The sequence below is a fragment of the Leopardus geoffroyi genome, chromosome X (genome assembly GCF_018350155.1).
Source record: "Leopardus geoffroyi isolate Oge1 chromosome X, O.geoffroyi_Oge1_pat1.0, whole genome shotgun sequence".
NCBI classification, from domain to species: domain Eukaryota; kingdom Metazoa; phylum Chordata; class Mammalia; order Carnivora; family Felidae; genus Leopardus; species Leopardus geoffroyi.
In genome coordinates, this window is record NC_059343.1 from 42,016,355 (window position 1) to 42,029,613 (window position 13,259).

The 13,259-nt window shown below is 38.0% G+C and overlaps 1 pseudogene; it reads left to right on the top strand.

Moving 5' to 3' along the window:
* Positions 1-10,313: 10,313 nt before the first annotated feature.
* On the top strand, positions 10,314-10,899 carry LOC123594972 (annotated as a pseudogene).
* Positions 10,900-13,259: the final 2,360 nt, after the last annotated feature.

A 13,259-nucleotide genomic window follows, 5' to 3' on the forward strand; every position in this document is an offset into this window, starting at 1 on the left:
AAATCAAAGTGTCAGCAGGGCCATGTTCCCTCTGAAATCCCTAGGAAAGGAACTGTTCCATACCTGTCTCCTGGTTTCTGGTAGCCTCGGGCATTCCTTGGCATTAGATAACATTAATCACATGGCCATTTTCTCCCCATGTATCTTCACATTATATTCCCTTTGCATGTCTGTCTCTGTGTCTAATCTTCTTGTAAGGACACAAGTCACATTGAATTAAGCCCACTCTAATGTTAACTTGGTTGCTTTCTGTAAAGACTTTTTCCAAACAAGTTTACATTGTGAGGTGCTGGGGGTTAGAACTTGGACATATCTTTTCGGGGAGACATGATTACCCATAACAAGAAGTTAATGCACTTACCTGTATAAAGCACTTAGAACTATGCATGGAGAGTTCTTGATGAATATTAGATATACCCCACTTCCTGTACCTGCTCAAGTCCCCCTATAATTCTCTGTGCCTGGGCAGGATATGAGAGCTTCTCTGTGGTGTCTTAGTCTCATCCAGTTACCTAAAGAAAATGTATTGGGTAACTGGAAAAGTAGGCCTCAGACCAAGGTTTTTGCTTCCAACGTTTGAGGACCAGGCCAAGAGGGATTCATCTATAGAGGATAACAGGAAGGAGCAGCCAGAGGTAAAAACATACCAGGTGAGGAAGGGGCTGACAGAAGACAGTGTTGGAAACACTGTGGAAGCAGTGCTTCAGCGGGGAAATTGTCCAGACTGGAGGTCAACTCATATGAGGATGGAAAACTGCTTCTTGAAATTTGTGACAAGGAGGTCATTGTTAACTTAGATGAGTGTTATTTAAATTTTTTTTAATGTTTACTTTTATTTTTGAGAGAGAGACGGAGCACAAGCAGGGGAGGGGCAGAAAGAGAGAGGGAGACACAGAATCCGAAGCAGGCTCCAGGCTCTGAGCCGTCAGCACAGAGCCCCACGCGGGGCTTGAACTCATGAACCATGAGATCATGACCTGAGCCGAAGTCAGACGCTTAACCTACTGAGCCACCCAGGCGCCCCGATGAGTGTTATTTTAAAAGTGAATTTAACTAAAGGGAAAAAACTTAGCAAACCTGAAGGAATTTCTGAACTCAGGTAATGTTACTTCACCACAAAACTTTTTCAGTAGAAAAATAATTAGGTCATTGGGCTGTACTGCTCTGTTGTCTGGGTTATACTAAGAAATGCGTTTTTCAAGAGTCCTATTTGGCTCCAGATTAGAATTGTCCAGAAGTAAAAATTGCATGAGGTTTGGGAGGTCAAAGTGAAGGAATAACCATTACTCTACAAGTCTGAGATTAGATACAGTAGAGGACAGATGCAGAGGTACCCAGAAAGTTTTAATTTTTCCTCTCTCTCTTCCATTCTATATTCCATCCTTCTTTGTATCTCCCAGCCCTGCTGACCACCAGTGATCCCAGGTCTACCACCAGATGCTTGGTTGAGGCCCATAAAGGCAACAGCTTTTCATAGACTTCTCTTTAAGTTCTCCCTTGACAATCTCACTGTGGCAGCTGGATGTGCCTGGCTTCTCAGATTTTCCTGCAAGCTCTGCCTTATCCTCCCATGCCAGCATTTCAAAAGGGCTGTTTTAGTGACTTCTCTAATCTTCCATCTCCCCTTTCCATACCTTTACTTTCCCAGCTACTCTCACAATTGTGCATGGTCGAATTCATATTTAAAAACTCCTTATTGGGGCGCCTGGGTGGCGCAGTCGGTTAAGCGTCCGACTTCAGCCAGGTCACGATCTCGCGGTCCGTGAGTTCGAGCCCCGCGTCGGGCTCTGGGCTGATGGCTCAGAGCCTGGAGCCTGTTTCCGATTCTGTGTCTCCCTCTCTCTCTGCCCCTCCCCCGTTCATGCTCTGTCTCTCTCTGTCCCAAAAATAAATAAACGTTGAAAAAAAAAATTAAAAAAAAAAAAAAAAAACTCCTTATTCCATAATAATTATAGTGAATCCACTCCCTAATTGAACCCTGACTGCTAAGTTACTTCCTTTTCCTGAAAACTTAGTGAGTGTTGCTTTTCTAAAATTGGGTGATGCCATTGAGAAGTCTTAGGCTAATCTCTCTTTTTGTCTTGTACCTTTCTGCCTTATGATTCTTTTATATACTCAAAGTTAATGATCTTTAGAAGCATATGCCTTGATCTTGATTTTTGTGAATTAATTTTAGTTACAAAGAGCAGTTTCAATCATGATTCAAGCCTTTCATTTCAGTGAAGTTTTAATTTACCTAAATTTTTTTCTGATCCATTTCGTTTCTTCTTCAAGGATATCAATTATGCATATATAATATGTCTTTGTCATCTTCTCCATCCATTTCATACCAGTCTACATTCATTTAATATCATTATTTATTTTAGTTGTGAGTGATTATCTCTAGCCTCCTGTTCAAAGATAGATCTCCATGAATCTCTCATATTTCTTATTGTCTGGATATTAACAGCCAGTGTGTTCAGATTTATTTATATTCCAGGACAGTAAAGATAGAAAATGTCTTTCTCCCTGGAGAAATTCCCAGAAAAGATCTGCCTACATTCCAGTACGATAGTGTCAGTGTCTCTCTCTCTCTCTCTCTCTCTGAAGAGGAGGATGGGCAATAAAACAATATAGCAATATTGGTTTTCCCCCACATTTTAATTATTCAAATTTCCAATCATATAGAAATACTGAAAGAACAGTACAGTGAACACACATAACTTTCACCTAGATTCAACAATGTATATGTAAATTTTTTTCTGAAAAGTTGATGGTAAGTTATAGACATAGCATTACACTCATAAATACTTGAGCATCCATTTCCTAAAAATAAGGACATTCTCCCACATAACTGGATTATCATTATCAACCTAATTCAATGATACTTCATATCTAGCCTATTTTCAGATTTCTTCCATTGACCCCCCAAATATATTTTACAGCTTTATTGAGGTATAATTAGCACATGGTAAATAGAATTTGATGAGTTTTGACATATTCATGCACCTTTAAAACCATCATTACAATGACAAGCATGTCCCTTGTCATCCAACTGTCCCTCCCCACACCCTTCCCCATCCACAGGCACCACTGATCTGTTTTCAGTCATTATAGATTAGTTGCATTTTCTACAATTTTGTATAAATGGAATCATACAATAGGCACTCTTGTTTGGCTTCTTGCATTTACCGTAATTATTTTGTGATTTATTTGTGTTGTTACATGTATCTATATATGTTCCTTTTTATTGCTAAGTGGTATTTCATTGTATAGATATACCAAATTTGTTTATCCATTCATGTGTTGATTAACATGTGTTATTTCTAATTACAAATAAATTACAATAAAGCTGATATGAACATTTATGTACAAGTCTTTGTGTGGACATAGCTTTCATTTATCTTGTATAAATATCTGGGAATGAATGGTTTGGTCATATGGTGAGTGTATATTTAACTTTTTAAGAAACTGCTAAACTGTTTTCCAAAGTGGCGTACCAATCTTGTATTCCAGCTGTATATAAGTGTTTCATTTGCTTCACATCTTTGTCCTCACTGGGCATGATGATTCCTATTAATTTAAGCCATTTTAGTGGGAGTGAAGTGGTGTCTCACTGTGGTTTTAACGTACACTCTCCTAATAACTAATGCTGTTGAGAATCTTGTGCTTGTTTGTCATTTATATATCATCTTGGTTGATGTTTCCCTGAAAATATTTCGCCCATTTTTAAATTGGGCTGTTTGTCTTATTATTGAATTGTAAGAGTCCTTTATGTATCCTAGATAATAAATCCTTTGTTAGGTATATATTTCGCAAACATTTTTCTCCCAGGTTTGCCTTTTCATCTCAATAACAGAAGAGAAAAAACTTTTAATTTTAATGATTCCAATTCATTTATACTTTCTTTTATAGCTCATGCTTTTTGAGTAATGGTTAAGAAATTTTTGCAGAACTCAAAGTCACTAAGATCTTATCTTATGCTTTCATCTAGGTGTGTTATAATATTGGCTCCTCTATTTATTTTTAAAGATTTTATTTTTAAGTTATCTCCACATGGACCCAACTTGGAGCTCAAACTCACAACCCCAAGACCAAGAGTCACTCACTCTACCAACTGAGCCAGCCAGGCACCCCAATATTGGCTCTTTTAGTTCTGTGATCCATTTTTATTTACTTTTCTATATGGTCTTACTTAGGAAAATATTTAAGTTCGTTTTGTTTTGCATATGGCTGTTCAATTGTTCTAGAACCATTTGTTGAAAAAAATTATTCTTGCTCCACTGAATTGCCTTGTCATCTTTGTAAAAAATCAGTTGGCAGTATTATTTCTTGAAGTACTTCAGTTCTGTTTTTCTCTTTGTCCATTTTTTTTACATTTATTTATTTTTTGAGAGACATAGAGAGACAGAGCACAAGTTGGGGAGGGGCAGAGAGAGAAGGAGACACAGAATCTGAAGCAGGCTCCAGGCTCCGTGCTGTCAGCACAGAGCCTGACGCAGGGCTCGAACTCACAAACCGCGAGATGCTGACCTGAGCCGAAGTCGGACGCTTAATCGACTGAGCCACCCAGGCACTCCTCTTTGTCCATCTTAATGCCAGTACCACTACTGGTATTGCTGTAGATTCTGTATTACTATAGCATTAGTGCTTACTGTAGCTTCCTGAAGTCAGTTGGTATAAGTCCTCCAACTTTTCTACAGTCGTTTTGACTACTGTAGGTCTTTTGAAATTCCATATGAATTTTAGAATCAGTTTGTTGGTTACTATAAAACTATAAAATAGCCTGTTTGAGTTTTGATTGAGATTGAATTGAATCTATTGATCTATTTGTAAATAATTGACATTTTAACAATATTGAGTTTTCAGGTCCATGAACAGGATATATCTTTCCATTTATTTTATTATGAAATTAGTCTATCCTGGTTTAAAAAATTATACAATAATAGCCACTCCATTTTTTCTTTTGATTAATTTTAGCAAGTATATATTTTTATGTATATATAAATATATATAATCTCTAGCCCTCCAGAGACTGTGCTGATACCACATGGCCCAAAGCCCCTACCATAAATTATACTCTTAGTGTAGACTGTCCAGCATGGCTCAAGCCTTCAGGTAAACAGACTCTCTTATCAAACAAGACACTCCAAAGGCTTAGAAGTTACCTCCTAGAAGCCAGGGCAAAGGACCAAACCTTTCTTTGGACAAGGTTAATCCTTTACTGTACACTAAGCTTTTTCTGTTTCAGAATCCAATCCAGGATATCACATTCCTTTTAGATGTCACGTTTCTTTAGTCTCCTCCAGTCTGTGACAGCCTCTTGGTATTTCTTGGTCTTCCATGAGCTTGACACTTTTGAAGAGTAGTCATGTATCTTGTAGATTGTCTCTCAGTTTTTGTCTGCTTTATCATGAACAGATGAGGTTATATATTTGAGGAATGGATATCACAGAGATCATGTGCCCTTCTCATTGCATTGTTTCAGGTAACAGATGATATCAACATGACTTATTACTGGTGATATTAACCTTGGTTACTTTGTTATAGTGGTATCTCCCAAGTTTCTCTGTTATAAAGTTATTATTTTTCATCTTTTCATAATCTTCATTAGAAATGAGTCAAAGTCCTCAATATTAAAGGAGAAGGGGGATTAAGCTCCACTTTATGGTTAGAGAGGTAGCAAAGAGTTTATGGTCATATTTTAAAACCACCACAAGGGAATTACTTTGAGGTTATGCAAATATCCTGTTTCTCCTTAAAGTTTTACCCAGTAATTTTAGCATTCATCAGTGGATCTTACCTTAGGCAATACTGCTGTCTTGTTCTAATAGTAATTTTCTGTTTCCCTCATTGCTTCTGCATTTATTAATTGAGATTCTTCTGTAAGAAAGATTTGCCCTTTCCATCTTCTATTTATTTACTTATTCATTCAGTTATTTGTTTATAGCAATATGAATTAATGGACATTTATTTTATTCTTTGTGTTATAATCGAATACTGCATTTTTTAAATATGTGGCACAAATTGTTACAGATTTGGCCATTGTTAGGTCTTTGAAGTTTGTTCCTGCATCCCTCTGACATGCCCCCATCCTTTTATTGTAGAAGAGGGCACTTCCTTATCTACTAGAACTATAGGATGGTCCAGGGTCATCTTGAATTTTCCATATTCCGGATCTAGAGTCAGCTATTAATTTCTCCAATGATATCTGGTTCCTTTGCTGGAAATTGGCATTAGAAACCAAACCCTTGGTATTAGTTGTGTTCATTGCTACTGGTGTATTACTGCTAATAGTGTTGAAGAGCAAGGAAATACATACAGATATCCTAACCCATGTACACATACATATTTATTTTTATTTCTTTAGCTGTGTATATCTTTAAATAAACAAGAGTTTATACTGATATTTTTGACTCAAACCCAGTACCAAAGGGTTCCTTTAGCCTTCTCCCTGTTCTTGTTTATTTATACTTTTTTCTCTGACAGGAAAGAAAAACAGTTGATTCCATTTGTGTGAGCCAATTATAGGATTCTCTGTATTGTTCTCCATTCTCTATTCTGTTCCATCAATCTGTGCTTCTTATGCTTTGTCAATACTACACTGTTTTGATAACTGAGTCTCTACAGTGAGTCGTAAAATTTAGTAATGCAAATATTCCAACTTTGTTTTATTTTTCAGAATTGTTTGGCTATTCTTGCCCCTTTATTTTTTTTTCTTTTTCAAATTTCTATTTAAATTCTAGTTAGTTGACATATAGTGTAATACTGTTTTCAGGAGTAGAAGTTAGTGACTCATCACTTACATACAACACCCCGTGCTCAACAAGTGCCTTCCTTAATACCCATCACCTATTTAGCCCATCCCCCACCCACATCTCTCCATCAACCCTCAGTTTATTCTCTATCATAAAGAGTCTCTTATGGTTTGTTTCCCTCTCATTTTTTCCCTTTCACACATGTTCATCTGTTTTGTTTCTTAACTTCCACGTATGAGTGAAATCATATGACATTTGTCTTTCTCTGCCTGACTTATTTCACTTAGCATAATATACTCAAGCTCCATCCACATCATTACAAATGGCAATATTTCATTCCTTTACAAGGCTGAGTAATGGATTATAGGGTAGTTCTATTTTTAGTTTTTTGAGGAGCCATCATACTGTTTTCCACAGTGGCTACACCAGTTTGCATTCCCACCAGCAGTGCACAAGGGTTCCTTTTTCTCTGCATCCTCGCAACACCTGTTGTTTCTTGTGTTCTTAATTTTAGCTATTCTGACAGGTGTGAGGTGGTATCTCATTATGACTTTGATTTATATTTCTCTGATGATGAGTGATGTTGAACATCTTTTCATGTGTCTGTTAGCCATCTGGATGTCTTCGGTGGAAAAGTGTCTATTCATGTCTTCTGCCCATTACTTCACTGGATTATTTGGTTTTTGGGTGTTGATTTTGATAAGTTTTTTATAGATTTTGGATACTAACCCTTTATCAGATATGTCATGTGTAAATATCTTCTCCCATTCTGTAGTCTTGCTCCTTTATTTTACCACATTAATTTTTGAATGAGTTTGTTTGTATCTAAAAAACAAAGGCACGGGGCGCCTGGGTGGCGCAGTCGGTTGAGCGTCCGACTTCAGCCAGGTCACGATCTCGCGGTCCCTGAGTTCGAGCCCCGCGTCAGGCTCTGGGCTGATGGCTCGGAGCCTGGAGCCTGTTTCCGATTCTGTGTCTCCCTCTCTCTGCCCCTCCCCCGTTCATGCTCTGTCTCTCTCTGTCCCAAAAATAAATAAACGTTGAAAAAAAAAATTAAAAAAATAAAAATAAAAAACAAAGGCTTGCTGGGAATATGACTGGGATTACCTTGTATCTATAGATCAAATTGAAGAGAATTGTCATCTTAATTTTTTGAGTATGGTCCTTCTTCCCATTTATTTAGATGATGTTTGATTTCTCTCATCGATTTTTTTTTTTTACTTTCAGTATACAGATCCCATACAAATTTTGTTAGGTATCTACCTAAGTAGTTCATTTTTGTGTTTTGTGGTGATATTGTATGTGTTATATTTTTAAATTTCAAATTCCTATTGTTCATAACTGGTATATAGGAAATAAATGACTTTTGTATATTGGCAGTATATCCTGAGACTTTACTAAACTCCCTAGTTCTAGTTGTAGATTTTTAAATTATCCCTGGTGGACAACAATGTCTGGAAATAGAGTTTTCTTTCTTTCTTTCTAATATGAATGCCTCTTATTTCTTTTTCTTATCTGACAGCACTATCTAGGACTTGCAGCAGAATGTTGAATAGTCAGAGAGGGCATCCTTGCCTTTTTTCTGATCTTAGGAAGAAAGCATGCAATATTTCACCATTCAGTATGATGTAGGGTTTGTATAGATGCTATTTAAGTTAAGGAATTTCCATTATATTCCTAGCTTGCTTTGAACTTTTATAATAAATAAATATTTAATTTCATAAACTGCTTTCTTTGCATCTACTGAGATAATTATATGGCATGACTTATATAGTCTGTTAATATGGTGAATTAAAATGATTGATTTTCATATGTTGAAACACCCTTGCATTCCTGGCATGAACGCTCATTGTTGTGATGTGTAAGATATATAAATATGTGTGTGTGTGGGGGGGTGATTTCCTTTATAAAATCTCCTGTATGTTTTCTATATCTTTTAATAAATGTAAGTATATAAAATATATTTACATATTTATATATGGCTAATATTTTAATGAAGACTTTCGTGTCATGTTCATGAGAGATATTGGTCTTCAGATTTCTTTTTCTGTCATATCTTTTTCTAACTGTAGTATTTGGATAAAGCTTGCCTAATAAAATGAGTTGGGAAGTGTCCCCTCCTCTTTTTCTGAAAGAAGTTATGTACTCCGAAATGTTGGCAAGGATATGGAGAAATTGGAACTTACACACATTTCTTATGGGAATGTAAAATTGAACCACCTCCATGGAGAATAGTTTGGCAGTTCCTCAATAAGTTAAACATAGAATTACCATATGATTCATTGATTCTACTTATAGGTATATATCCTAAATAGTTGAAAACATGTGTTCAAATAAAAACTTGTACACGGATATTCATAGAGCCACTATTCACAATAGCTGAAAGGTGGAAATAACCCAAGTGTCCGTCAGCTGATGAGTGGATAAAGAAAATGTGGTATATTCACACAGCCATAAAAACAAATGAAGCATGGTTGCATGCTGCAACATAAACTTTGAAAACATTATGCTACGTGAAAGTAGCCAGATGCAAAAGGTCACATATTGTATGATTCCATTTATTTTAATTTATTTATTTTGAGAAAGAGAGAGAGAGCACAAACAGGGGAGAGGCAGAGAGAGAGGGAGAGAGAGAATCCCAGGCCAGCTCCACGCTGCCAGCACAGAGCCCAATGCAGGGCTCAGTTTCACAAACTGTGAGATCATGACCTGAGCTGAGATTAAGAGTCAGTCACTTAACTGATGCCTAGGGGCACTTGTACCCCAATGTTTATAGCAGCAGTCTCAACAATAGCCAAATTATGGAAAGAGCCTAAATGTCCATCAACTGATCAATGGATAAACAAATTGTGGTTTATATACACAATGGAGTACTACGTGGCAATGAGAAAGAATGAAATATGGCCCTTTGTAGCCACGTGGATGGAACTGGAGAGTGTGATGCTAAGTGAAATAAGCCATACAGAGAAAGACAGATACCATATAATTTCCCTCTTATGTGGATCCTGAGAAACTTAACAGAAACCCATGGGGGAGGGGAAGGAAAAAAAAAAAAAAAAAAGAGGTTACAGTGGGAGAGAGCCAAAGCATAAGAGACTCTTAAAAACTGAGAACAAACTGAGGGTTGATGGGGGGTGGGAGGGAGGGGAGGGTGGGTGATGGGTATTGAGGAGGGCACCTTTTGGGATGAGCACTGGGGGTTGTATGGAAACCAATTTGACAATAAACTTCATATATTGAAAAAAAAAAGAGTCAGTCACTTAACCAACTGAGCCACCCAAGTGCCCCTGTATGTTTCCATTTAAAGGAAATACCCAGAATAGGCAAATCTGTAGAGACAGACAGTAGTAGTTGTTGCCAGAGGCTGGTGGGAGAGTGGGATGACAGGTGACTGCTTAATGGATTGGTTTCCTTTTGGGGTGATGGAAATATTCTGGAACTAGATAGTGGTGATGGTTACTGAACATTGTGAATATACTAAATGCTACCAAATTGTACATTTTAAAGTGGATAAAGCATGAATTTTGGAGGGGCTGCCCCTAGAGTGAGGGTGTCTGCGACGGGACGGCTGCTTGGCCTGCCCCTCCTTTCGGTGATGACCATTGTCCTCCAGAACAAGGATGAAGGAAATAGCCCAGGAATCAGCAGGATCACCAATTGTCCAGTTTCAGTCTTTGGAGAGCCAGTCTGAGGGTCGGTCCCCAGAGCCTCAGTTCGCACAGGGCACTGACATAGAACAGGAGCTCGACGGGGCTCCACCTGTTCCCCAGGTGCCTGCTCTTCCCCATGAGGGAAGCCCAGGAGACCAGGCAGCCACGCTCCTGCCAGCCAGGTACCAGGAGTTTGTGACATTTGAGGATGTGGCTGTGCACCTTACTCGAGAGGAATGGGGATGCCTGGACCCTGTTCAGAGGAATCTCTACAGAGAAGTGATGTTAGAGAATAATGGGAACGTGGTCTCAGTGGGCTACTTCTCTGCCTTCCTCCACCCGGTTTCATAGTGTGAATTCCTGCCTGGCCCTGAGTCGTACCCAGGCAAGTGCTTTCTCTGGAGAAACACTTGGCAGTTCTTTCAGCTGGAATCTCCAAGAGATGGCCCAGGTATCGACTTCCCATCGATATTGCTCAGCCCCGCTTGGAAACTCCTTTTCCACGATTGTAAGATATTAACGATTGATGCTCTCAGGATGCCACCACTATGTAAAATTGCAGCTCCTCAGATGACCTTTGTTAAATTTCTGAAGGGCCAAGGAGGCCCTAAGTTGCAGCCAGATGCATTTTGAACCTGAGTTCTGAGTTCATTCATAAGCCACGGTTGGTGGTCATCTATTTGTGTTCTGTGAAACTACAAAGTTCAACTCCAGCTCTTCAGTTATGATCTTTTCATGTTTTAGAATGTGGGACATATGCTGTGCACTGTTCTTTTCTGAGTGAACGTGACCCTGCCATTTCTGTTGCCTAATTTTCCTACAACCCCTGGCCTTTCTTCATATTTAACACTCTGGTCTTCTCCTTTACGTCCCTGTGGCCCCTTCCAAAGCCCTGCCTTTGTCTCCTTTACTCTTTGTGGTGCTATGCAGATTGATGCATTTATATGACCTTTCCTGATCAAGTTTTCCTTAGCTCTGTCCTTCATGGATGGGAGATGGGAGGGCAAAAGAATTGAATTTCCTTATTTCAGGGTATTAAACTGAATGTATTTTTAACAACTTTGTAAACTGTACAGTGACATGTAATTGTAAACTACTGTTAATTTTATCTAATAATTACATAATTTCCAACAGTTAAAAAAAGATGAATTTTGTGTTATGTATATTTTACCACAAAAAAGTGTATCAGAGACCTAAATGTAAAACATAAAAATATAAAACTTCTAGAAGAAAACATGGAAGATGGAAGAAGAGCTTGTGATCTTGGGTTAGCAAAGACTTCTTAGATATGACATGAAAAAGTACAATCCATTTAAAAAAATCAATAAATTGGGAGTGCCTGGGTGCCTCAGTCAGTTAAGCAGCTGACTCTTGATTTTGGCTCAGGTCATGGTCTCACAATTCATAAGTTTGAGCCCCGGGTCAGGCTGTGCACTGACAGTGTGGAGCCTACTTGGGATTCTCTCCCTCTCTTTCTCTCTCTCTCTCTCTGCCCCTCCCCTCCTTGCACTTGCTCTCTCTCTCTCTCAAAAATAAACATCTTTTAAAAATCTATAAATTAAAAATTAAATTCAATTAATTAAAAATTAAAAATCTATAAATTAGACTTCATTCATGTCTGTGGTGGTGGATACATGACTCTGCATTTGTCGGAACCCATAGAAATGTATATGACAAAATGTGAATTTTATAATATATAATTTTTTTTTAATTTATTTTTTGACAGAGAGAAACAGAGCATGAACAGGGGAGGGGCAGAGAGAGAGAGAGAGAGGGAGAGACAGAATTGAAGCAGGCTCCAGGCTCTGAGCTGTCAGCACAGAGCCTGAAGCGGGGCTCAAACTCACAAACCTTGAAATCATGACCTGAGCAGAAGTTGGACACTTAACCGACTGAGCCACCCAGGTGCCCCAATATATAATTTTTTAAAAAGGGATATGGAGGTGATGGGCATTGAGGAGAGAACTTGTTGGGATGAGCACTGGCTGGGTGTTGTATAGAAGTCAATTTGACAATAAATTATATTTTTAAAAATAAATAAAATAAAATAAAAGGGATATGGGGGGGACCTAAAATAGAACAAAAACTTTAAAAAATGAACCTAATTGGTTTACAAATCACTAAGACTACACTGAAGGGGTGGGGAAGAAAAGACATAACCTACATAATTTGGAAAATAGCATTTCTGCTGGATATTAGTGAAAAGAACTGAACATAAATAGTGTACTATAGTTAATAAATTTTTTTCTCCCAGGGGTATGGGTTGGCAATTTTGAATTTTTTTTTATGTGAATACAATAGTTGAACAAATAAGTAAATTCACTGTAGTTAATGAGAGCCAGATTTCTCACTGTGAGTGAAAGATGTTAAAATTAAGGAAAAGGGTAAGGTTGGAATGAGCCCTGTGGTGTTGGGTTGGAATCAGAGGCGGGTAGGTAGGTAGAAAGGTAAGTAGGTAGGCAGGTAGGTAGATGGAAGACAGAGATGGAGAGAGACAAAGAGAGTAGAAAGGTAGGGATGGAGGGAGAAAAAAAAAAGAAAAGAAGGAAAGAAAGAAAGAAAGAAGAAATAAAGAGAGAGAGAAAGGGAGAAAGGGGTAAAGAGACAGTGAGAAAGGAAGAAAGAAAAAAGACAAAATGTGTGCGACATGGGATAATAATACATTCATATATTTCCAAGTCTCCAAGTTACCTAAGATAGTGTAGAAGCAATAATAGCCCAATGAGTACCAGTGAACATAGGTGGTAGTCAGAAGGAACCAGAGTTCCTTGAAGAAGTATTTGAACTCGGACAGGGAAAATACAAGATGAGTTGGAGCATCTTGTAGTCCCAGAAATTAAGGAAGTACTCAAAAAAATAATTTAAAAAATGT